At 40.3% G+C, this 23,940-nt stretch overlaps 1 protein-coding gene and 1 long non-coding RNA gene across 5 annotated transcripts in view; one reads left to right on the forward strand and one right to left on the reverse strand.

The window, feature by feature from the left end:
- The window catches only part of STARD13 (StAR related lipid transfer domain containing 13), a 457,620-nt gene that overhangs the window by 99,544 nt on the left and 334,136 nt on the right, over window positions 1–23,940 (forward strand). The gene's annotated exons all lie outside the window — the stretch shown is intronic.
- On the reverse strand, window positions 3,362–16,318 carry LOC117871049. The gene is made up of 3 exons (XR_004644135.1): window positions 16,271–16,318; window positions 4,329–4,377; window positions 3,362–3,623 (listed from the first exon to the last, which is right to left on the reverse strand). It is a non-coding gene; the product is annotated as an uncharacterized LOC117871049 (long non-coding RNA).

The raw sequence follows: 23,940 nt of genomic DNA on the forward strand, positions 1-23,940 counted from the left end.
CGGTCATTCACTTGCCATAGTTGAGTAAATGCCTTATGGGCTAGAGTCTGCTGCCCTTATGCTTAATAGTACCTCACTCTGCAAGCGGTCTCAGTGAAGAAAATGGGATAAGATACTACATAGGGTGACCAGATGTTCCGATTTTATAGGGACAGTCCCAATTTTTGGGTCTTTTTCTTGTATAGGCTCTTATTACCCCCCATCCCAATTTTTCACACTTGCTGTCTGGTCACCGTAACCCAATCATAGTAAGGGTAGTAGAATATGTCCCTATGTAGTCCTGGTTTAGCAAAGCATTTAAGCACATTTCATTTCTTTTCTGAAATGGGGCCCAGGTCAGCACTACGAGTACCACTCATCTAACAAGTCAATGTAATATTTTTATTTTGGAACAGCTCTCAGCAGTTTCTTAGTTGAAATAGGTGCTTTCGTGCTGTTAGCTTTTCAGGACAATGTGAGTCACTTGAGTCTACAAATCACCATCATTTTGCAAGTATCAGTAATCAGTTATCTAAACTATGAGATTTTTAACAAAATTAAAATACCAAAGAAATGTAGGAAAGAAAACCAAGAAAATGTAACATGTAGCAACAGAAAAACATACCTATAGATTTTCAAACTGCCCAAGAAGACTGAAGTGTAAAAAGAGTTATTTTTCAACTTGGTGCTGCAATTAAGTAGTAAGGAATGACAGGAGGTGGGATCTTGATGAGTTATGTAGCACAATATGTAGCCCCAGGCTGGGGTTAATGTGTAAGAACCATAGCCCTCAGAGTTGTTTCAATAACACTAGGAATTACCTTTAGATTGTTCATAAGGTATTACTGTGTTTAAGTTTAAGTCTTTGAGCTGCAGGAGGATTAGGTAATGTAGTTACAGGTGTAATTTTTTTAAGATTTAGCATATAAGAGGAGTGAGCAGTTTAGAGGTTTAGAATATTAAGACATTTACATTTGATTTGTATTGGAATGTTTCAGAATCATGTTGCTACAGTTCTTGGAAATCCAGCTTATGAAAGTGGTGCTGCCTTTTAAAAGCTCTACATTTCATACGCACAGTGATGTTACTGGAACATAGAGGAGCAGTAACACTATAGGCAAATGATGGCATTACTGTATTCACAGAAAACATTCAGAATGTGAAGTACTTGTCAGCATGGTAAAATCATGGAATTAGCGATAAAGCATGTCCTTTATAAGTGTTTGATGGAAATAGTTGTAAACTGTGCAGTGGAAGACCTGTTCAAGTAATTCATTTATTGCTACAGCTGAGCTGTTTGTCAAAGATTTTAACTTAGGCGAATAACCCCAGTAGGATCAATTTTTTGTCTACAAGCCTCTGTTTGATAAGTTAATACCTGGATCAGTGGCCAAGATTCAACAGAAAAATAAAATCCTTCTCAAGTCATGACTTTGTGGTGGACTAAGTAAATCAGGAAGAGACACGCTCAACATAACATGGAAGCCGGGTGTATGTGTGTGAGAGAGAGAATTCCAGCTCCAAGATCTACCAGCAGAGAGAAACATGCAAAAGATAAACTTCCAAAGTGGAGAATGTGTAATCTCCTCTAGAGGGATCCAAGGGAAGTCACTGGCGCCGGGGAAAGTTGGCCTCTATGCAGGTATCAGCAACCTTTGGCACACGGCCCATCAGGGAAATCCGTTGGTGGGCTGGGACGGCTTGTTTACCTGCAGTGTATTGATTGCTGCTATGCTGCCCCTATTTTTGGGCTGAAAACGGTTGTCTTATACACTGTCCAAGTTAAAAGCCTTGCCCAGATTTCAAATAGATTAAAACTAAGACTTTTAGGCTCAAGGCAAGGGAAACCCTCCTCTGGGTTATTCTGGAGACTTCCAGAGATAGGAACACAGGACAGAAAATTCTGAGCGGCAAGCACCTGCCTTTGGCATATATTCCCTCCAGAAATACATGTAAGCCATAAGTGGCCAGGTTTTTAAGATTGTGTTATCAGACCCCTCTTTGTTCATACTTTCTTCAGATCTTGAAATTCCCTGGCATTTAGTCTTCTGGCTAATATGCCAGTGGCTCTCAAACTTTTTTACTGGTGGCCTCTTTCACATAGCAAGACTAAGTGTGACCCCCCCCCCCACTTATAAATTAAAAACACCTTTATATATATATTTAACACCATTATAAATGCTGGAGGCAAAGCGCGGTTTGAGGTGGAGATTGGTAGCTTGCGACCCCCCCATGTAATAACCTCATGACCCCCTGAGGGGTCCCGATCCCCAGTTTGAGAACCCTTGATCTAGGCAGAGTATTTGTTTCAGTTCTGGAGAAGGTCTAGGAGCGTATATTCTGTATTTTTGGAGAAATGTTGCGTGGCCTTAATCTAAAGCAGGGGTAGGCAACCTATGGCACGGGTGCCGAAGGCGGCACACGAGCTGATTTTCAGTGGCACTCACACTGCCCGGGTCCTGGCCACTGGATGGGAGGCTCTGCATTTTAATTTAATTTTAAATGAAGTTTTCTAAACATTTTAAAAACCTTATTTACTTTATATACAACAATAGTTTAGTTATATATTATAGACTTATAGAAAGAGATCTTCTAAAAACGTTAAAATGTATTACTGGCACGTGAAACCTTAAATTAGAGTGAATAAATGAAGACTCGGCACACCACCTCTGAAAGGTTACCGACCCCTGATCTAAAGTGTACCCAGATACCATGGAGACAGGCCCCTTTATAAAGGTGTATAATTTTCTATTTCTGTTCAAATAATATAAGTTAAATGTCAAAGGTTTGCAAAGGGATTTACCACTACAGACTAAGGAACCAAGGCTTCTGCAAATGACTGAAAGATTTAAATTAACTTCTAAAATACTGCCAGAGCTGTCACTAAAAACTAAATTGTATTGGTCTTTTTAAAAAGATTTTCATTCATTGTATTATAACTAAAGGCAAAATGTGCATTACCTTTATCAGGGATTGGAAGTGTACAATGCTGTATTAGGTGGCAGTATAAAGATAGCAAGCAAAACTGAGATGTGCTGTTTGTCAGCAATGTACCTGACCCCGAATAGAGGCTTAGGCTACATCTACACTACAGGGGGGGAGTCGATTTAAGATACGCAAATTCAGCTACGTGAATAGCGTAGCTGAATTCGACGTATCGCAGCCGACTTACCCCACTGTGAGGACGGTGGCAAAATCGACCTCTGCGGCTTCCTGTCGACGGCGCTTACTCCCACCTCCGCTGGTGGAGTAAGAGCGTCGATTCGGGGATCGATTGTCGCGTCCCGACGGGACGCGATAAATCGATCCCCGAGAGGTCGATTTCTACCCGCCGATTCAGGTGGGTAGTGTAGACCTAGCCTCAGTGTGTGAAAGAGGAGTATCAGTGGGGCTTTGCAGCGGAGCAAATTTGTAGCTGCTATAAGAGATTACTTCTCTTTGATTGCAACTGTGACTCAAGATTTATTTACCTCAGATTGTACATACATCTGCAATATTACCTGAACTTGTTAAAATATAAATTACTGCAGAGGCGGTAAACTGAAAAGTGAAAAGGCTAACTGCAGAAACAGAAAAGTGTAAAGCATACACAGTTACCTTGAGTAAAAGTTCTTACTTGTAAAGCACTAGCAATGTCCTTGGTCCTGTACAAAAGACACAATGTAAGGGTCCAACTATGAAAGTCTTACCTTGGGGAGCATGAATACTCGCACTAATAATAATACCATTGAGGTAAAAAAGACCGAGAAGACAAAACAAACTGGGAAATACCCCATATTCTAACCATGACAGTACAAACTCTGAGGTTCATGGTTCCTTTTGAAGATAAGGGAAAAATGCATTATACATACACTGAAAACTATTTCAAAACCAAATGTCTTCAAACAAGTCAAAGCATGCATTTCACATATGGGGGAGGGGAGGAGGGAGGCAATAGTACAGCTTTAATTAAAACTGCTCTTGTTATGCTTTAATATAGGTTGGATCCCTCTGTTTTATTTACATGAATAAAAAAATACTGCAAATTCTATAGGGATGTTTTAATAAAAACAATCAATGCTGTATAATGCTTGACAAATATATACAACATTGTATAGTTTTAATTTACATTAATTACATTATTTTACGTGCAGTGATTTGCAATTTTGCACAAAGTTCCAATTAAAAGGATGAGCTTAAATCACATTAGGCGGAATGCAGATGTCTGAGCTAGCAAAAAAAGACATTAGAGTTTCTGATATTCCCAAGCAAATTCCCATCTTCTTATTCAGAAATTGTGCCTGGACGCTTGCTTTGTCTTACGAATAAAGGCTTGATCAGAGAAAGAGCTGATGTTGCTCAGCACTTACCCCTCTAATGGGACCCCACAAGGGAACTCAGCAGCTGGCAGGATCATCTCTAAAATGGAATAAGGGTAGGGTAAAATTAAGCTATCAGGGAAAAGCCTCCTGACAGTACAAATATATAAGGTTGGGCAATAGTCTCCTAAGCAGAGCTGAGCAGAAAAGGGGATTCCATTTCATTAGGATTTTGTAATTCTAAAATTTGATTTCATTCCTATTTGGAATGAAAACCAAAAATTTTAAAATTCTCCTCGAAGGGGGGTGGGAAGTATACTTATAAAATTTGTGGATGACATCAATCTGGGAGGGGCTGCAAGAACTTTGGAGGACAGGATAAGAATTCAAATCACTTTGGGGTAAATTGGAGAATTGGTCTGAAATCAACAAGATGAAATTCAATAAAGACAAGTGCAAAGTACTACACTTAGGCTAAATCAGATGCACAACTACAACATGGGGAATTACTGGCTAAGCAGTAATACTTCAAAAAAGTGATAGAACAGGGGGGTATAGTGGATCATAAATTGAACATGAGTCAACAATGTGATGCAGTTACAAAAAAGGCAAACCTCATTCTGGGTTGTTAATTAACAGAAATGTCATATGTAAAACACAGGAAGTAACTGGTCCATTCTACTCAGCTGGAGTACTGTGTCCAGTTCTGGGCACCACACACTAAAAAAATGTGGATAAACTGGAAAGAGTTCAAAGGAGAGCAACATAAATGATAAAAGGTTTAGAAAACCTGACCTATGAGGAAAGGTTTAAAAACACTGGGCATGTCTAATCTGGAGAAAAGAAGGCTTGGGGTGGGGTGTGGAGCCTGATAGTCTTCAAATATGTTAAGGGATGTTAAAAGAGGGTGGTGAGCAATTGTTCTCCATGTCCACTGAAGATAGGACAAGAACTAGCCTAATCTGCAGCAAGATTTAGATTATATATTTAGAAAACCTTTCAAACTATAAGATAGTTAAGTACTGGAATAGATTACTTAGAGCAGTTGTGGAATCACCATCACCAGAGGTTTTTAAAAGCAGTTTAGACAATCACTTGTCAAGGAGGTCTAGGTAGACTTAATCCTGCCACAGTATAGGGGGCTGGACTAGGTGACCTCTCTAGGTCCCTTCCACCCCTACATTTTTATGATTCTAGGTAGGCCTGATTCCTGGCAGGCTGCCTTGGAGACACAAACCCTGGAAGCGCTGGAGTTCTCAAGCAGCCCACCAGGTCAGCTGCTGAGGAGCTGGGCAGGTGAGCTGGCAAGAAACCAAGCAGGTTTCTGTTGGAACCCTGCTTGGTTTCTGGAGGAACTTTGTAGAAATTGAACTGTCTCCACAGAACATTTTGATTTTTGACAAATTCCAATGAAAAAAACTGTTTAGTTGGAATTTTCCAACCAACTCTACTCCTAAAGGAGCTGGTAGAAGCACCATCACTTGAGGCATTTTAACCGTGGACACAACACTGCTGATAGTACAATGTTGAATGATCCTGCAGGATGGACTAGATATTCAAATAGGTCTCTTGCATCTGTAAATTGTATAATTCTAGCTTATTCTTCCTATTTATAGAAATATATTGATCACTGGTGCTGTGTCTGGCTCTCCTACCCTCTACACCAGGGGTAGGCAACCTATGGCACGCATGCCGAAGGCAGCACACGAGCTAATTTTCAGTGGCACTCACACTGCCCAGGTCCTGGCCACCGGTCCGGGGGGCTTTGCATTTTAATTTTAAATGAAGCTTCTTAAACATTTTAAAAACCTTATTTACTTTACATACAACAATAGTTTAGTTATATATTATAGACATCTAGACAGAGACCTTCTAAAAACTTTAAAATGTATTACGGGCACGCGAAACCTTAAATTAGAGTGAATAAATGAAGACTCAGCACACCACTTCTGAAAGGTTGCTGACCCCTGCTCTACAATATGATTTTTGCAATGTATATGCCCACATTTGGAGGATGTTGGGTGAAATCCTGGCCCCACTAAAGTCAGATTCTAGATATCTGTGTCAGTTTCTAGATTCCTGCCAGAATTTAGCTTAAAAGGTGCATAAGGGTTTTGGTGTGGTTGTATGTTTTTAATTCGGGGAAAAGGCTATGATAGGCTGAAATCTTTCTTATGACATATAGTGAAATATATGTCCAATTCCATAAAGATTGATCAGTATTGACTTTATAATCAAGTCGCTGAATATTTGCACACAGTAAATCCTCTTAGTATTTTTAAATCATGGTATTTATCTATTTGTTTTGGTATGACTATTGTCCTTCAAAATAAATGTCACACTGTATCCCAGAGGTAGTCAACAGATAAATTGCAGACCAAATCTGGACCATCCGATGCTTCTGAATGGACCCCAAAATCTTTTTATTGAATTATCATTTTTTAAATTATTTTCTCTGGAGTCTGGACTTTGACTATACCTTGACCAAGAAATTTGGACCTTGACAAAAAATAGTTGACTGCTATATCATCTATTCTACTCTGGATAAACAAAATTGTTGTTATATTTGTCTTAAAAAAAAGGCATCAAAATGCAAATTTTACATATTCAAAATGTAGTTTATTTCCCGATATACAAAACTACTGTTGACAGAAATCAAGGGTTGGATTGAGCCTGTACTTCATGGTACACTGTGCCAGTCATACTCTGGTAGCCCTGTCAATTTCTGAACAATTTAAAGTGCTCTTCTATTTTGAAAGTGACCTTGTAAAAATAGCAACTGTTTTATGCCCAGGGTCTTTAAAACAAAACAAAATTAATACAATAGCGAGACTGTAACAGATTTCTTCAACGGTGGGCTGATTCTGCAGCTCTGGCTTATACAGTACAGATATTTTTGAACAATACAGTATGTGTGCATGCTCTGGGGATTCAGAAATCTTTCTTTTCCTGAAACAGTAATAAAGGAGGCACCCTATCGGAACAATCAGAACAACCATTCACCAGAAATGAAATCAAACCTAAATACTTTTTTCCATCAAGGAAAATGTTGGTACTTTTTAGCTGTCCGTTTTTACAGTTTAAAAAAAAAAAAAAAAAAAGTGTGATCAGTGTTGTGTTTCTCTGTTTATCATTTGAAAAGCAAATATAAAAACCCTCCGGAAAATAGGATATCCTACTGAGTAAAATAAACAATTCAGCAAAGTGTACACATCCTGGAATATTACTTCACCCTTCACTGTTGCCTATAATTTTATCAATAGGAGACTTCTCTTGTTTAAAACTAACATGAAACATGGTATTTGTAACTTCTGAAAGAAACACAGTTAAGATTACAAAAGTTTGGATATACTACTACAGAAACAACTTAAAAGTGTAAGCCATACAAAGTACATTTTGTATGTGGTAACAATGGGCTAAGGGCTATATCCACACAGAGGTGGATGACTATACCTGCATTTAATATGAATTATCTTAAATTCTGCATTTAAGCAGTTGTCTTGCTACAGGGTGGGGTGGCAATGTGGTACATTAATAATTTTGGGACACGAGCCAATGCCCATTGAAATCAGAGGAAAGACTCCCAGGGGGCATGGATCAGAACCTCTAGTAAAAAGCCATAAGAGAGAAAGGGGTTATTTGATTAAGTTAATGGCTAGTAAATTTAAAAGAAAAGTATTTTTTTCTGTAGGGAGTCATCAGCCTGTAGAATTCAGTACTGCAGGAATTCATACAGCTAAATACAGCAGCTAGATTTAAAGGTTTGATAATTTTATAACCAATAATGTGCTAAAATAGGATTGTGCAGGGGTCAGAAAGGAATTTTCCATCTTCCACAGGTATAGTTCTGCACAACTGGTCAAGTGCACTGTGGGATGTTTTAGCCTTACTTGGAAGCATCACTAATAAGCCATTGTTGGAGGCAGGTAGCCAAACTTGATGAAGCATTGATCAGATCTGAGATGGGAAATCCTATGTTCCTAGGGGTAGATTTTCTGAGGTGCTGAGCACTTCCTGACGGCACTGAAAGCTCTCACCCATTGAGCTCAGAACCTCACGGGATCTAGTCTTCAATCTCTACTGCTTCTTAATTCCTTGGATAAAATTTTGGTGTAGGTATTTCCACTATTTTCAAGGGAAAGGGAAGTACACAGAGTACAGAAAGTGCTATTCATGAATTCCACCAGTTTCTTATTTGTATCACAGTAGCATCTAGAGGCCACAATTGAGATTATGGCCCCATTGTACAAAGTAAAAGAGTGTATCCCTTATAATGCTTGTAAATTTAAATAGACAAGACAGACAAATGGTGAGAAAGGAAACAAAGGCACAGAGAAGTGGACTGTTGTAGACCAGTGATAGAGTCCAAACTAGAACTTGGGTGAATATAAAAACGGCTATCCTGGGTCAGACCAAAGGTCCATCCAGCCCAGTATCCTGTCTGCCAACAGTGGCCAATGCCAAGTGCCCCAGAGGGAGTGAACCCAACAATTAATGATCAAGTGATCTCTCTCCTGCCATCCATCTCAACCCTCTGACAAACAGAGGCTAGGGACACAATTCCTTACCCATCCTGGCTAATAGCCATTAATGGACTTAACCTCCATGAATTTATCTAGTTCTCTTTTAAACCCTGTTATAGTCCTAGCCTTCACAATCTCCTCAGGCAAGGAGTTCCACAGGTTGACTGTGCGCTGTGTGAAGAAGAACTTCCTTTTATTTGTTTTAACCTGCTGTCTTATTCCCTATCCTTTTTTTAATGATTCCTAACATCCTGTTTGCTTTTTTGACTGCCGCTGCACACGTCGGACGTACGTGGTGAAATGGTCCAGGTTCGCCAGGTGAGCAAGTGACCAGGGTGCCTTCCCCTCCGCCGCACCCCTCCAGCTTATCCTGGACTACCTCTTATCCCTTAGGGCCCAGGGACTGGCACCTTCCTCAGTCAGGGTGCACCTGGCGGCCATATCGCCCTTCCACCCGGGTTGCAAACAGGTCGATCTGGGGAACTCCCCACTCTCGGAAGAGCCAGTGAGCGACCTCCAAGTGGAACGACCACTCGTACTGGGGGGGGAAGACCCTGCTGAGGCGGTCCGCTTGCGTATTGCCCGGTGCAAGGGCACTTGGTCTTCTCCCACTCAATGACCTCCTGCTACCTGAAGGGCCTTGACCGTTCGTTCCCGTATGCTAGGTCCCCTGTGCCACAATGGCAGGGCCCCCCTTTGAGCCCCTGGCCACGTGTTCCTGGTCGCACCTCTCATGGAAGGTGGCCTTCCTCATGGCGATCATGTCAGCCCGATGTGTCTAGGAACTCAGGGCCTTAACCTCAGAACCCCCCCATATGGTTTTCCATAGGAATAAATCTCTTCTCTTAGCTTTAAAAAAAAAAATATATTTTCTTGAAGGAAATCAAGTTAGTCTGTCATAATCTACCTTTGGTAAACTAGGGTGACCAAATTGTGACAGGTTGAATCACAGAAACCCCCTTGGGAACTGCCAACCGATGTGCCAAGACTGCTTCTGCCCCTGCTTTCCCTGCCAGCCTGGGCATCCAGCACCCTGTCTTGGTGAGCCAGACACGCCAGTCTGCTCCAATACAGACCCAGGGTCTGAACCACTTGCCCCGAAGCTGCAGACTTAACTGAAAGCAACTAACAGAAGTGTTCCTGTCTTTAATACTCAGATGCCCAACTCCCAATGGGGTCTAAACCCTAAATAGATCTGTTTTACCCTGTATAAAGCTTATACAGGGTAAACTCAAGTTGTTCGCCCTCTGTAGCACTGATAGAGAGATATGCATAGCTGTTTGCCCCTCCCCCCCAAGTATTAATACATATGCTGGGTTAATTAATAAGTAAAAAGTGATTTTATTAAATACAGAAAGTAGATTTAAGTGGTTCCAAGTAGTAACAGACAGAACAAAGTGAATTACCAAGTAAAACAAAATAAAACATGCAAATCTAAGCCTAATACAGTAATAAAACTGAATACAGATAAAATCTCACCCTCAGAGATGTTTCAATAAGTTCCTTTCACAGACTGGACACCTTCCTAGTCTGGGCACAATCCTGTCCCCTGGTACAGCCCTTGTTCCAGCTCAGGTGGTAGCTAGTTTTACTTTCCCCATGCTTATTCTTCCCCCCCCCCCCATAGTTAGTCATATCTCCTTGTCAATTGCTGAAAATGGGCCATTTTCATTACCACTACAAACATTCTTTTTCTCTCCTGCTGATAAAAGCTCACCTGAACTGATCATTCTCCTTATAGTATGTATAGTAACACCCATTGTTTCATGTTCTCTCCCTGTGTGTGTTTGTGTGTATATATCTATCTATCTTCCTACTGTATTTTCCACTACATGCATCCGATGAAGTAAGGTGTAGCCCACAAAAGCTTATGCTCAAATAAATGTATTAGTCTCTAAGGTGCCACAAGTACTCCTGTTCTTTTTGCAGATACAGACTAACACGGCTGCTACTCCGAAACCTATCCATATTTGAGTCTGCCTGGGGTGGTATAATAGACTCCTAAAACTATCCCAAGTGCTATTCCAGGATGTTTCTGTAATCCATATATTTTTGATCTCCATCACTAGTTCCAGTTCCTCTATTGGCCAGACTTCTTGCATTCATGTACAGTAACTCCTCACTTAAAGTTGTCCCGGTTAACGTTGTTTCATTGTTACGTTGCTGATCAATGAGGGAACATGCTCGTTTAAAGTTGCGCAATGCTTCCTTATAATGTTGTTTGGCAGCCACAGAAAGAGCAGACTGTTGCGGGGGGGGAGGGGAAAGAGTGGTGGGTGCTCCCTTCCCCCCTGCTCCTTTACCCCATCTGGCCATCTCCACAGAGCAGCGGGGACAGGACAGGGCTCAGGACAGAGGGAGCTTGCTGGTAGCAGCTCCTGTCTCAACTTGCTGATCAACTTAAAAAGGCAGTGTGCTTAGAGTGGAATCAGCATACTTAAAGGGGCAATGCAGTCTCTCTCTCACACACACACTGTCTCTCTCTGCCATGCTGTCTCCACTCCCTCTGTTCATGCTGCCTTGTAGAGTGTGAGGCTACATTAACAACCTGTTAATGCTTGAGGGCTCAGCCGAGTGCTAGTTAATCATTTAGCAGTAAGGCATTCTCTGAGAAATATCCCATCCTCTTCCACGTTCTGACTCCACCACCTCAACCAAGCTACGCAATCATCATTGCTGTGTGCAGTATTAAATTGTTTAAAACTTATACTGTCTGTGTGTGTATATAGTCTTTTGTCTGGTGAAAAAAAAACCCCGCTATTTACATTAATTCTTATGGGGAAATTGGATTTGCTTAACATCGTTTCGCTTAAAGTCACATTTTTCAGGAACATAACTACAACGTTAAGCGTGGAGTTACTGTACAAGCATTTCAGTTTTTTCCTTCAGACCTCACTCCGCTTTCTAGATGGATTTGATATGGTCCTTTCACTAACACCTATCTTACTACGCCAAGCAATATTTGTATTTTCCTTCTTGCTGTCCATACTCTTGCCTTGTAATGTTCCATTATCCCTTCTATATCTTCATTCAGCTGATTTTCCTCTTCCTTTGTACTGAAGCCATCCATGGAGATTTCACTAGTCTCTCCAAACCTTCTTCCCTCACCTCCTATTTTAAAGCCCTTATCAGTTGTGCCAGATTAATACCCCAGATATTCAAGTGGAGTCCATCAGTCAAGAAGAGTCTTCTTTCTATGAATGCCTCTCAAAGATTGATCATCCCAAGCCATTCCTTACAGCACCAGTCATTGAGCCATCTGTTGATCTTCATTGTCTAGACACAGCTGTGCTCTCCTTCTATAAGGACCAGAAGTATTCTGCTGAAAATCACCTGAGCTTCCACTTCAAGTGTCTTACCCAGCTGAGCGTAGTTATCCTTGATCCATTTCACTCTATTTAGAAATGTAGCTGTTTATTCAGACTGTTTTTTTTCATACATTGGTGAAGAAAACAGTTACAAAATATGGAGTTAGAAAGGAACTAAGGCCACAACCCAGCCACTTGAATCAAAAAAATGGCAGGATCAGTGCCTAACTAGGAAAAGCTGCTAAGAAATCAATATCCTCCTTATTATGGAACAATATAATAGTACTGAAGGAGTGAAAGAAATCCTATAAAATGATTGTTTGGGATTAAACCACTCAAGCGGTCTCTGCAACTGTATTTTCCCCCAATCTCTTGACCAAGAATTAATTGTCCGAAAACCTACTCAGAATCAAATGTCTGAAATTAGGAAGTGAAAAACTACTTTCCTCCTGTTTCTACAGGATTTCCCTGAGTATTTCCAGCTCATGATGATCTTATTGGACAAGCCAAGATTGCAGGTTTATTCAAAGAGCATTTGTACAAATTTTACACTACAAAAATGCAGAACTGACCTGGAAATTGTGAAAGAATTATTAAAAGTCATGCTTACCTTACGTACAAATAAATTTAATGAAAAATATACATTCTAAGTTGTTTTCTATCACTTTAATTACAAGATGTAGATCTCAACTAATGAAAATGAGAAACCTCTTACAAAAAGTGGATATACAGCTGAACATCTTGAAACAAACATTGGGTTGCTTGATTTTTTAAAAACTATTTTAATTATGTTTGACATGCAATCACATAAATTTGATTTTTACTACAAGATGAAAGAATAGGGATTTGGGTTTTATTTGGGGCATTATCTGTATTGCAGTAGTGGCCAAAGTATACAGTTAAGATCAGTTGTGCTAGGTGCTGTACGATACAGAGGTTCCTGCCCTGAAGAGTTTACAATCTAATTTAAATAACATGGGCTAGATTTGCTACTGCCAGTTTCTCCTAGGCAGTGTGTGAGATGAGCTGCAAGGGATTTGGGACTGCCTGATTCTGGGGCTAGTTCTATACCAGTCCCTCCCCTTGTGTAACTCTCAGGCTACTCTTCAATGGCTGACTATGGCTTCTAAAGGGGCCAGGGCCTCCAGCCAGGCCCCCTTCTGTCTCCTGACACACACCTTGTGTAGACCCACTAGGCAGATCAGCCTGTTTTCTGGCCCTTTGCACCCCAAAGGGGCCAGATCACTAAGAGAGAATATGGCCCTATAACTTATAGTTTAATATCTCAGAACAAAAAAAGTGTCTCAGATCCTTCAAGGAATGTACAACTTATATATTCTGCTCTGCCTATGTGTGCAGAACTCATAGGGAGTTGGGGTTAATTGTGCTTTTGGCTAAAGAGTCTTCTTGCACCCACATGACCGCTCACTCAATCTTACTATTCATAGGGGCAAGGTATATTCTATGACAGAGGTAAATGGTTATTTTTCTCTCACAGGACAGATACCAGCTACGATAGCCAGTGTGGCACTGATCTCAGAGTTTGGGTAAATTTGACATTCATATGTAAAAATATGGTCTAAATTATCCATTCAGATCCTTAAATATTGCACACATGGAAATGGCAGAATAACTGAATCAAATTACCATTGGGATTTGAGAGTTTAGCCCTGAAACTGAGCAGAATCAATCTCTGTAGCTGTTAAGGTTTCTTTACCACTTTGAACTTTAGGGTACAGATGTGGGGGCCTGCATGAAAACTTCTAAGCTTAACTACCAGCTTAGATATGGTCCGCTGCCACCACTTCCAATGTGGTGATTTCCTTTCCTGGGTAGCCTTGAGAGACTCTTCACCAATTTCCTGGTGAATACAGATCCAAACCCCTTGGAACTGAAAACAAGGAGAAGTTAACCATCCCCCCTCCTTTTTCCCCACCAACTCCTGGTGGATCAAGATCCAACCCCCTTGGATCTAAAAACAAGGAAAAATCAATCAGGTTCTTAAAAAGAAGGCTTTTAATTAAAGAAAAAGGTAAAAATTATCTCTGTAAAATCAGGATGGAAAATAACTTTACAGGGTAATCAAACTTAAAGAGCCCAGAGGAATCCCCTCTAGCCTTAGGTTCAAAGTTACAGCAAACAGAGGTAACCACCCTAGTAAAAGGTACATTTACAAGTTGAGAAAACAAATATAAAACCAACATGCCTTGCTTAGCTGTTTACTTACAAGTTTGAAATAGGAGAGACTTGTTCAGAAAGATTTGGAGAGCATGGATTGATGTCTGGTCCCTCTCAGTCCCAAGAGCGAACAACCCCCAAAAACAAAGAGCACAAACAAAAACCTTCCCCCCACCAAGATTTGAAAGTATCTTGTCCCCTTATTGGTCCTTTGGGTCAGGTGTCAGCCAAGTTACCTGAGCTTCTTAACCCTTTACAGGTAAAGGGATTTTGGAGTCTCTGGCCAGGAGGGATTTTATAGTATTGTACACAGGAGGGCTGTTACCCTTTCCCTTATAGTTATGACAGTAGCCATAGTATTTGTTCTGACATCTCTCTTCAGTGCCATGAGGACAGTTTGCCCATTCAAGATATTATAGCTTTGATTTTCAGAAGTGTGTGTTTAAGGAATATATGCAAAAGACCACTCAGACATATAAGTTGTCATTTCTGTGAACAACTATCATGCTTATCTGAGAGCATTGCTTTGTAATTTTTTAATATATGGACACTAGGCTCCAAGTTGCTCATCGTGTACTTGGATGTGCAATTGCACATACACTTTTAAAAATCTGGTCCTGTCTTTAAATTACCTCTAAATCTTTCCAAGCTCTGCTTTTCTACCAGCCATGAACATTAAGGATCTAGGAATGTTAATACAATGATCATCTATAGTGCTTTCCATCTGAAACTATTACAGTATAGTATTACAGTTGTACAGTACAACTAAAACTATTCTTCACCTTACTAGTCCTGGGGAAATTGTGTGTGAAAAATTAAAGTTTCAATGACAAAAAAATTAAAAATCTGCACACCATATTTTAAAATTCTGCATATTTGTCAAAATAACACAATATAATCACTCCAGTTTCAATTATTTTGGTAATTTATTTCAAAACACCAGTCAACAATACAGACAACAACAAAAAAGATTCCCCCAGGAGTAGAGAGTTAAATAAACCCCTACAACAACCCAGTTCCAGTTAGGGGGTGCTGGAGGTTGGGGGATGCTGCAGGGGGCTTTGTGGGGCACCCAGACACCTGCACTCCCATCCCCCCAGAGCCCATCTGCAGGGCACCCCCAAGCCCAGACACCCCCTTCTGCCCCGAGCCCAGCTACAGGGCACCTACAGGCCAGCCAAACCTCACTATCTGATACTAGTAAGCTCCTTGGCCTCTGGCACTGGGATGCTCTTAGGGTCACACCTCCCCCCTTACAAAGCTGCAGGAGGGTTAGCCACTAGCTGACCCAGAGGGAGCAGGTCAGAGCCCTCTTTCCTAGACAGGGCCCCTCCCACCATATTTTTTTTCCCTTTATAAACAAACTTGTTTTGCCACCTTTGTTTACAGTCTCCCAGAGATAATATCACAGCATATCCATATTTTCTCTGAGTTGTTACAAACATTTTGCAGTGATGTTAATAACTAGTATCTTATTAGATTTCAAACAATGTATTTATTACATCATCTTTTAAATAAATATCAGGAGACCTGTGTGAGGTGCAGTATGCCAGGCCTGAGGAGTTGATGACCCCGAGTAGTGAACCACAAATGAGTCTCCATGTCACAGGCCCTAAGAACAATATGGTCCCTGCTCCTACTCCTGCTCCCTTTGAGAAGGGTAAAGGTGTTGGCAGTTTCTTACTTTCACATCCTCCACCCCCAATACACAGCAGGGATCCTTGCTGCTACTCCACTGCAAGGAAGCCTCACTGGTTCATGTATCTGGGGTGGCTCCTCCCTGTTTCCTCCTCATGCCCCCCCAGGGCTGGGGGCTCCTCTCTACACACACACACACACACAACACAGAGCTGGGGGCTCCCCCCTCCCCGCTGTGCCCGCTCCGTTCTCCCTTCCCCCCGGCTGGGGGCTTCTTCCGGCCGCGCCCTTCCCGCCCCCCGGGCTGGGGACTCCGCCCTGTCTCCGCAGCGCGGCGGTTCTTTACCGGAACGTTAGATCGCGCTCTAGGGTTGCAGCCGCTGTCTCACGAGACCGACCACCCGGTGGCGCTACATCCCCGCGAGACAGCGGCCTATAGCCACTCCTATCCCGTGACGTCACCACGATGCGCGCGCGCACACACACTAATACGACGGGAAGAGGAACCAGAAGCCCTAGGAAGTGCGCGCGCACCCGAAGAATGGCGGTCCCGCCCTTCAATCGGAGGGATTGTATTCAAAATTATTTTACAGGGCTGGCTCGAGCCGGAGCTTTCTGGCCGCGCACGCGCGCTACAGTCTGGGAAATTACTGTTATTGTTTGAAGGAGATGCACGCGCGGGGGAGGGGATCCGTTACAGACACTGTCGAACTAAGGCGCTTATGTGGAAACGGAGGGGCGGGGCTGTGCTGGGCTCCCGCCTTACTTGCCCAGAGCTCACGGGGAGTGGCAGTTACAGGCTGTCCCGCCCACCTGCGTCCGTGATGCGCTGCAGGCACCGGTCGCCAGGGCTCTCCCTCCGCCAGCTTTGGGGGAATCTGGTCACGGGGGAGGAACCGTAAGGGGGGGGCGGCCCGTGCTAATGGCGGACTGGAGCCGCCCCGGCCTGTGGTAAAGCGGGGGGGACCTGGCTGCCCAGGCCTGTGTTAATGTTCCCGCCTTGCTTTCGCCTCTAGCCGCGTGCTGTTCAGAGGCCTGTAACCAGGCAGCACACAGAAGTCCTTCCAACGTGTTTCACCCTGTGCGCCAGCCATTCTGTGGGCTGGGACCGCCCTGTTTTCAGATGACATTTCGCCACAGCCTCCTGGCAGGTCTCCGTTGAGGGTTTCGCGTGGTGAGGAACGGGCTCCCTGTATGTTCATACGCAACCCCTCATCGATAGACAAAAGTACTCCTGCAAAACCACATCCTCTCCGGCGGCTTTCACGTTTGAATGTCAGGCTAATTTCCAGCACAAGCTCCTGTGTCCATTGCACAGGGAGTGATGAACTCAGAGCACAAACTGGCAGTGACTGGGACTCATTATTTGACCATGGGCATGATCTCACCACCGCTAAACCTCAGATCTGTGACATGGAAATAATAATGCCCACCTGTGAGCCTTAATTAAACTATGTTGGTAAAGGTCTTGGAGGTTCTCAAACACAAAGTACTCTAGAAGTGTGATGTATCATTATAATACATACATATAAATGCCTTTCCTGCTTATCTTTGATAAGATTTTTATAGGAAAAATGTAGTTTTCAGTGGACATAAATTAATATAATAAACAAATAGTTCTGCTAGGTCTAAGTCCTGTTTTTTTTAACAACATTAATTTTCAATGGGCTGCTATTTATCTGCAAGACAACTTATTGCAATAAAAGTAATTGTTTGCAGTGTTGTAGGCATATTGATCTCAGGATACTAGAAAGATAAAGAAAACATTATCTAATATTTTCCTGGACCAACTTCTGTTGGTGAGAGAGAGAAGCTTTCGACCTATACAGAAGAGCTCTGTGTACCCTGAAAGCTTGTCTCTTTCACCAACAGAAGTTGGTCCAATAAAAGATACTGCCTCAGGTTCACCCACCTTGTCTCTGATAAAAGTAATTGTCATTTGAAAGCCATTACTTGGTATTTAGTTGTTAAATAATGTTATGGGTGTGTAATAAATGCATATAAATTAGTGGATTCGGCACCTTTTTTGCAGCAGTTATACTTAGGTATTACAAGACAGCGTTGGGCCTCTGTTACAGTAGGTCAACCTCACTGACTTCAGTGGAGTTATACTGGTGTGTAACAGAGGAGAATTCAGCCCACAGTATGTAAGATCAACCTGACCCCTCTCTTCTCCTAGACCTTTTTAACAGTATTTTTTTATATCTTTGTTAGTACTTTATTAAATTGGAACAGGACTGTGACATAGAGTTCAATAATGTGAAATAAATCAGAGATGTGTTAACGATTACAGTTATATATATTTAAGAACATTGTGAGAACCTTGTGTAATTATATGAATTGGTATGCAAAGTAATTACGTTTTATTCATTATTAACTCTGAGCTCTATCATTGTGGTACTTTTGTTTCTGTAAAAACTTCAAGAGACTTTTAAGCATATGTAATGTATTGTTTATCTTTTTTTCATGTGAATTGAAAGATATCAGTAGATAGTTAATTCAAAGCAAATATGTAGATCTATTTCAATGTATATTTGAACAGTCCTGAATCCCTTAAGTCCTTTCTTAGATGTTAACTGCATAAAATTCAGACTCTGACAACTTCAAAGCCTTACATGATCTCACCAACATCTTCTTTTTCTCTCTGTCTTGCTCCCTTTAACCCCTTTAGGTCTCCCAGTACTCTTCCCTTACATCTTCTCCTTCGCACTACAGACAGTGTCAGACTTCTTTTCTGTCAAACATTCTCTTCTCCTTCATATCTAGGGTGACCATAGGTCCTGTTTTGGCGGGGACAGTCCCTTTTTTAAGCCCTTTCCCGGACATCCCAACTTTTTTGCAAAAAAAAAAAAAAAAATGGGCATTGTCCTGTTTGCTCTTGCCGACTTGGCGTGTGGTGCAGAAGAGCATGCAGGGGAGGCAATCGGACCCATGCAGGGTTCCAGTGACCTGCAACAGCCTCGCGCAGGGGGTGAGCTCAGGTGAGTGGCTAGGAGTGTCTCATTTTCCTTTTGTGAAATATGGTCACCCTATTCATAGCCCTCAACCTCAAGAATTTTTCCTTCACTTGTTTTCTCACTATTAAACTTTGCATGCTGCCTCTTTACTGATTTGTTTACCTTTATATTTTCTTCTAAATTTTAGATTGCAAGATCTTGAGGGTAAGGAATGTCTTTGGTAGGGCACTGTGAATATTTGTGATCCTATAGAAATATTAAGAATAATTTGTATGCTGCAAATATTATAATATATACTTAGTAAGAAATAGATTCTAAAGCATTAACGATTATTAGGAAACCATCAGTAAACTACCACAGACCTTTTCAAACTAGGATTTGTCTGTAAAGTACTTTAATCAAATATAAACCTCAGAATAGGCTTTCCTCTTTTCATCTTGTAACTTATAGTGTCTTATCTTTCTTCATAGCATGAAGAAGGCCCAACAACAGTATTGGCATCTCTTTACTTATTTTCTATTTATATGTAGTATTTTGTAAATTACATTTTTATAAATGTTGTAAACAGCACATAAATGCAATATTAGTTGTATTCCAAGAAACGGTCAATAATTGAAATAATTGCTATTCCAATTTTCTTGCAATCTGCATATTTCATACTTATATAAGATTTTTTTTATGCAACTGAGACAGTTATATAGATGTATATAAGAGCAATATTTTCAGAACAAAAATCTAATAATACAGTTCCTTACAAGGAGTGTGGGGGGCAGTCTTTAAAGGTATTTAGGCAGCTGAAGATACAAATAGTGGGATATTAAAAAGTGCTTAGGCACTTAACTCTGATTGTCAGTGCCTAAATACCTTTAAAAATCTGACCTGGAGTATTTTGATTGAAGTGCTGACCCTTCAGGGATATTTTTGGGAAAATGGCAAAACTTTGCTTCTGCCTGATTTGTTTGTATTCGTTTTCTCTGATTTTTTTTCTAGGGCGTGGAATACAAAGCTATTCGCTGATATGTTGGTTCTTCAATTTCTATCTTTAGTACAAGGGAAATCTTGTCTTTACATCTAGAAAGACACATCATGAAGATAGGAAACATGGCACTTCCTATTTACTAACCTAACCAGAAACCAAAATGTGAGACACTTTACTGCATAACCTGTTTGTACCATTTTACCAGTTTTACACCAGAAGGGACTGTATATAGCATGAAGCTATAACGTCTCAGTTTGTGGAGTCATTAGCTCTTACAAGTTATGCATGGTTCGCTGATCACTGTTTGGAGCAGAGATTACCAAGAAAAATGTTCAGGTTCGTTTCCTTGTCAGTATATCTCTTCCATTGCTAGTGCTCATTGGAGGCAGAGGACCAAATGGCCCACTGAGGTACACCTATGAAAAATGGTGTAACTGAATGAAGACTCAGTCCCTTGATGTTTATCATCAGGTAAAAATAGAAAATCATGGCTAATGGATTGTTCCAAGTTCACTCTGGTTGTTTTTGCTGACCTGCATAGGCAGCAAAGCAATAAAACTGGAGGTAACCTTGTGAGCTCCAAATTTGTCATTTAGTTGCATGAGTAAAGCATTCATAAATAGTAAATATAGTGAACATCTATAATATTGCTGCACAGAGTTCAATGATACATTGTGTTGATATTTTCATTTGATAATATGGGGATTTTAAAACTCTTAAGTCAACATCTGATTGTTAAAAAAATCAGGATAAATCCTTAGTATTTTTATATTGGGGAAAGGGCTAGGATTGCAGCAGCACTACTGGTACAAATACTTTCCCCCTCTCCACTGTATTTGGGGCTAATAGTATCCAAATCATGCTTATGTTTGTTTTGGAAGATTTGGCAAAAATATGTTATCTCAGACCTCACATACTGAATCACAGAAGAGCCAAAGAATATGTTTTTTAATTTCTATGCTTGGCCCTCCATTAAGCTGTATTTATGGTCACTAGAAGATATACATGTCAGAAAAAGCAATAGAGGTTGCAGCATTTTATAGTGTGCATGTCAAAGACCAAAAAGGGGGAGGAATAGCTCAGTGGTTTGAGCATTAGCCTGCTAAACCCAGGGTTGTGAGCTCAATCCTTGAGGGGGCCACTTAGGGATCTGGGGCAAAAATCAGTACTTGGTCCTTCTAGTGAAGGCAGGGGGCTGGACTCAACTCAATGACCTTTTTAGATCCCTTCCAGTTCTATGAGATAGGTATATCTCCATATATAAAAGTTAAAAAAATTGGTAGGGGGTAGGTGAGATTGGGCTAAGTGGAATCTTCTTAATGTAAATGAGTCACCTACCTATGTACTCCCCTATTTGGCCTTACTCTTGCTATCAGGCAGGAATAATGTGGTGGCTGCTGAACAGTACTCTCACTAGTGCAGGATTGGATTCTCTTGTCCTCATAACTTTTCGCCTTGTGTTTAAGTACTGCACACCTATGTTATGCAGGATCAAGCCCAAATGTTCACCACATGCTGACTGAGTAGCCTGATGTTCAGAATTGAATAACTTCCAAAATATGGTGCTCTCTTCAAAATTCCAGTCACCAGTGATTGCTGAAATCTAATGAACAATCATGATTTGAAGTTAGTAAATCTCTTGTGGAGATATAATAAACAAAGCATTTTATAATCAGAGAAAATGCTGAAATTTGTACTTTGGTATTTTCAAATGGGCTTGAACGGTTCACCTTAAATTTAGAATCAAACATCTGTGCTGAGCTTTCTCTTTCTCACATCCTTGCACTCCCGTACACAACTTCTTACCTTCTTTGTATGCACATTTCTAATCTGATAATTTTAGAAGGGTAGCAAAAAATATCAAGGAATATTTACAGATATGGTATACAAAACTGAAAAGTCATGGTTAAGGCTGCAGTTAAGACCATAACAGAGAAATGTACCTTAATATTGTTTTGGCATAATATGTGTATAGTAATCCTTTTTGGAGGAGAATGCTACACATTAGTTACTACTCTTAAATGTAAATAACTAATGTAATTGTGTGTTATGCATAAAAGTTCCCTTTAGAAATCTGTTATGCTCAATATGGAAGTAGGGCTGTCAAGTGATTAAAAAAATTAATCGTGATTAATCACACGATTAATCACACTGTTAAACAATAATAGAATACCATTTATTTAAATATTTTTGGATGTTTTCTACATTTTAAAATACTGATTTCAATTACAATACAGACTACGTCTACAGTGCTCACTTTATATTTATTTTTTATTACAAATATTTGCACTGTAAAAAAACAAAAAAAAATAGTATTTTTCAATTCACCTAATACAAGTACAAAGCAATCTCTTTATCATGAAAGTTGAACTTACAAATGTAGAATTACATACAAAAAAACAGCATTCAAAAATTAAACAATGTAAAACATTAGACCCTACAAGTCCACTCAGTCCTACTTCAGCCAATTGCTCAGACAAACAAGTTTGGTTGCAATTTGCAGGAGATAATGCTGCCCGCTTCTTGTTTACAATGTCACCTGAAAGTCAGAACAGGTGTTTGCATGGCACAGTTGTAGCTGGCATCGCAAGATATTTATGTGCCTGATGCATTAAAGATGTTTAGCATATCTGGCACGTAAATACCTTGCAACACCGGCTACAAAAGTGCCTTGCAGACTCCTGTTCTCACTTTCAGGTTACATTGTAAATAAGAAGCAAGCAGCAGTATCTCCCATAAATATAAACAAATTTGTTTGTCTTAGCGATTGGCTCAACAAAAAGTAGGACTGAGTGGACTTGTAGTTTCTAAAGTTTTACGTTGTTTTGTTTTTGAGTGCAGTTGTGTAACAAAAAAAACTATATTTGTAAATTACACTTTCATGATAAAGAGATTGCACTACAGTACTTGAATGAGGTGAATTGAAAAATGCCATTTCTTTTGTTTATCATTTTTACAGTGCAAATATTTGTAATAAAAAATAATATAAAGTGAGCACTGTGCATTTTGTATTCTGTGTTGTAATAGAAATTGATATATTTGAAAATGTAGAAAAACATACAAAATATTTAATAAATTTCAATTGGTATTCTATTGTTTAACAGTGTGATTAATTGCAATTAACTTTTTTGAGTTAATCACGTGAATTAACTGCGATTATTTGACAGTCCTATATGGCAGGTGTAAATATACAACTATTTTGAGCATAAGAGAATGCATTGTAGCCCCAATTACTCAGAAAATGGTCATAAAACATCCTCTCTGGGTCTGGTCCTGCTGTCTTCTTGCGGGCAAAACTGCTGCTACTGATTGCAGGGTTGGATTGTATCTTTATACAAAACTCCCTTTGAGAATCTGGGGAATGCGTGAGTGAAACAAGAGGCAAATGTGGTATTGAGTCACTGGAATACTTTCAGTAAGTCATTTATTTGGGATTTTCTCCATAGATCAGAGAGAATTTGTCCTTGAATGTATGTTTATATATATGTATATGTAAAAATACAAGACACACACACACACACATAGAATATGGCATTGGTGGTTTTGATCTAGGGTTCAGTAATTTATTTTATTAGTGAATGACTACATAGTTATACATTACAATTACATTAAAACAATTGGCTTATTGAAATTGTCTGAACTGAAAAACACGAGACAGCAATAAAATCTAGAATTGTGCAACCTTCCCATAACCCCAATGCATGTATGGCTCAAATTGAAAGGCTTTCTAATTTGAGTATGTGATGAGATCTGGCTGCAAGGGTAACCCTGACCTTGGCATATTCTATAAGAACTTACTCATTTCTGCCACATTCCTTCAGTTTAAGTTTAGATTTGCTGGCAGCCATCATGCCTATTGCAACAAGCTTCGCATGCAAAATATTGAAACAAATGTGCCTTTTATCACAGATGTTTTTGCTGAATAGGATTACTGAAGAAAACTAAGAAGCCGCAAAACAGGGTGCAGAACCTTTTCTGTCCCAGAGGCATAAACTGACATACTGAATGTCTGGAATGTATTTACTTCTCATTCTGAGAAAAGAACAAATTGTTTTGTAGATTATGGGAAAAATGCTTGTG

Source organism: Trachemys scripta, chromosome 1, assembly GCF_013100865.1.
Source record: "Trachemys scripta elegans isolate TJP31775 chromosome 1, CAS_Tse_1.0, whole genome shotgun sequence".
NCBI classification, from domain to species: domain Eukaryota; kingdom Metazoa; phylum Chordata; order Testudines; family Emydidae; genus Trachemys; species Trachemys scripta.